Source organism: Nothobranchius furzeri, chromosome 12 (assembly GCF_043380555.1).
Source record: "Nothobranchius furzeri strain GRZ-AD chromosome 12, NfurGRZ-RIMD1, whole genome shotgun sequence".
NCBI lineage: Eukaryota > Metazoa > Chordata > Actinopteri > Cyprinodontiformes > Nothobranchiidae > Nothobranchius > Nothobranchius furzeri.
Genome location: NC_091752.1, coordinates 65,319,663 through 65,323,136, shown reverse-complemented (window position 1 = coordinate 65,323,136; position 3,474 = coordinate 65,319,663).

Here is a 3,474-nt window from a genome sequence, read left to right as displayed (position 1 = left end):
TTTTCGGGCAGGCTCGAGCACGTAGCTAGCTAGCTCACGTACGGCTACGTGCTCGAGCCCGAAAGAGGGTGCGCGTGCCCGTGAAGACGCGGTTGGATTTCTTTTTCTTTCTTGTAATTCGAAAATCTTAATGCTACATGATTCTCGAACACAATATTTGATATCTCACTACATCATTTCACCTGGCTGTCTTATAAAAACACCTTTGGCATCACTAGTGTTCATGTTCTGTAGGTTTATAACAAGTAATTCATCGACGAATTACTGATCCCTTCTAAGAACAAAATGTGGATGATTTTAAACGTCTGAAAGGCAACAAGTGGCCATAATCAAACTTCAGTTGGTTATTTGAATATTACTGTAAAGGCAGGAATTCAAGAAATCAATGTAAAACACACTAGTACTACTATCAGAGGTGTGACCAAGTCACTGCTTTGCAAGTCACAAGTCTTTCCAGTCAAGTCTCGAGTCATGTCCAAGTCAAAGACAACCAAGTCCAAGTTGAGTCCAAAGTCAATTATCTGGAGGTCGAAGTCAAGTCCAAGTCCTTAACTTTGAATTTTCAAGTCATAATCAAGTCATCTGTCCAACTTCAATTTAATGACAATGATAATAAATAAATTCCAGAAATAAAGCTTCTTAAAGCTTCGCTTATTTGCTCAAACAAGCAGAAAGTGCAACTGAAACTGATTATAAAGTGCTGCTGCATTTTGCAGTAAATCAAACCCAGAACCAAGAGTGATTTATGATTTTTGTCCGTGTCGTGCCACTTTGTGCTGAAATATAAAAAATGCTCAAGTCAACAGATGCAAGTCGATTCAAGTCACAAGTCATTGGCGTTCAAGTCAGAGTCAAGTCGTAAGACTTAATAGATTTTATCAAGTCAGAAGTCATTAAAATAATTACTTGAGTCTGACTCGAGTCCAAGTCATGTGATTCGAGTCCACACCTCTGACTGCTACTACTACTACTACTAACAATAAGTAATTTACACCAGGACTAAACTCAAAGACAATGTCCCAGAATGATTACATTTTGATTAACTTTCATAAAAAAGTCAACTTAGAGCACCATGCAGAACTAAACAGGTCACATTCATATCCAGATGTAAACCGTCTACTTTAATCCATTTATAATAACAATACAATATGATTCAGTCTCCTAGACAATTATTAAAGCCATTAAAAACTGTTGATTGCATCAGCCATTCCTTTCTATATGATGCCCCAGCTTGACCAAGCACATGGCAACAGTGGAGAGGAATGATGGTGTTAACGTGAAAAAACCTCCAGCAGAACCAAACCCAGCAGAAAGAGGGAGGAAATGTGGTCAGTGTGTCCTCCAGCAGCATAGCTAAAGGGATGAGCCAGAATTGTTCTGCTTCCTCATGCATCCTTTCACCAAGCCTCCCGTATGTCTGAGTGTTCTACATTCTCTGGTACCGGACCCGTTAGCCACTGCTGTTGACCATTGGGACGGCTTTCATGTGCCTCGTGAAGTCATTAGACTGCACAGGATCATTTCAAGTTGCAACATGGAAAAGCAGCAGAGCCAGAAGTCCAGAAGAATCCCAGAACTTGTGTCTCATTCATCACAAGGTGAGCTTTCAGGAACGCTCATCAGGTCCTTATTGTTTGCTGCACAGGAAGCTGAAACCATTTGTGAAATCCAGAAGGAAACCAGGGTGTCAGGATTATTGCTTCTGGAATTTGGTTCTTTAGTATTAGCTGAAGAAACAATGGAGTCTGTCTCCGGCCTGTTTACGGGTCACAATAATTCCACATAAGCACCGAAACGGCTCTCTCTCTCTCTCTCTCTCTCTCTCTCTCTCTCTCTCTCACTCACACACACGTCTCACAGGGAGACACGTGCAGCCGTACACTGTTTTCACATTTTTATTTGTTCTAAACATACACTACCCCTGCACCATCAGTTATTGTTTTAGCGTTCTCCCAGCAGCAGGTCGGGAAAATATTTTGTTTGATGAGAAATAAAGACAACAAACTAACACCTCCGTTAGGTTTCCCTCAGGCGATTCCCGTAGGTCAGCGCTGTCCAGTCCAGCACGTTCTAGTGGCTGCTCTGCTTCAACACACCCGATTAAACAGCAGGCTTCAGCAGAGCCACAGGTGAATTGGAGCAGGGAAACATCAACAACATGCGTAGGAGCCCTCAAGGCCAAGGCTGGACCAGTGGCGTGTCCAGATCTTTTAAAATGGGGTGGCCCAGGTGAGGCACAACTTTGTGCATGGGTGGCACCAGTGGTTATGCTTTTTATGTTTTACCCCCAAGACTTTTGTGGACAATGAAAAGCCTATCTAAAGGTAAATTAGTGTGGTGGCACCTGGGGTGGCCAATCAGATTCCAATGGTGGCATGTGCTACCCCAGGCCACTCCCTGGACACGCCCCTGGGCTGGACACCATTGATAGAGTTCTCACCCTGCTGCTGTGTGGTCAAATTTCCACGATTCAAAGCTGTAACTAGTGATTCGATGACTACAGGAAGACATTATTGTGTGCAGGTGAGTGGGCGGGGCTTTCTGCATCCTACCCTGAGCGTCAGACTCTAGAATCTATTAAACATGGCGGCGTTGTTAAACCACATCTTGTGGCCTCACTTCTCAACAGCAGGAGATGCCTGGTCTATTTCTAACCCCAACCCTAACCCATCTACTGCTCTGGAGCCACCTCACCACCAGGTGACCCTTACTTTACCTGAAGTTCATAGACATGGTTGTCGGGTCTGATGGTTCAATTAGTGTATATCCATCAGTGGAGCTGCGGTCCAGTGTTGCTTGGTACCAAATACACTTATGGACCATCTTGTCCTCCACCATTTTTACTGTTTTTTTAAGAGCCACAGAACGTTGCACACTAGGATGATGTTGACGCCCAAACGGCCAAAACAAAGCGGAGACTCACCTCTAACATCAGGAAGAATCCGCGTGTTTCGAGCGTTATCCCTTCTTTCATAATCCGTTGTTGAATTGTGATCGGCAGAAGTTTTTCCGGTTCGCGCCTCACTTTCTTTTACAGCAGCGGCCCAAAACGATCTCCTAACACATGAATGTTCTGCTTCCTGATCACGTGACGTGTGACGTATGCGGATGAAGACAGACTTTAGAGCTGAGATGTTTGTTCTCTCGGCGCGGGGGCTCGTCCGACGCCCACACAGTAAAAATATGCAAATGACGACTTTAGTCGTCATTGGCAGTGAATGAGTTAAAGAAATGCCTCATCCAAGGTTTCCTCTTTCAGAGGCCCTTGAGAACATTATTGTAGAAATACTTTCTCAATTCTGCATCACATGGTTATCCTAGCCAAAATGCTACAAGGTCCTGCTGGATTAGCTTCCAGGATGCTGTGAATGTGATACATTTAGCTGCTTTATTCGACATCCCAAGTTAAACTCCTGGTGGAAACGATGTTCATCCTCTCTCAGTTGTAGTTTGTGTCAGATTGTTACCACGTTG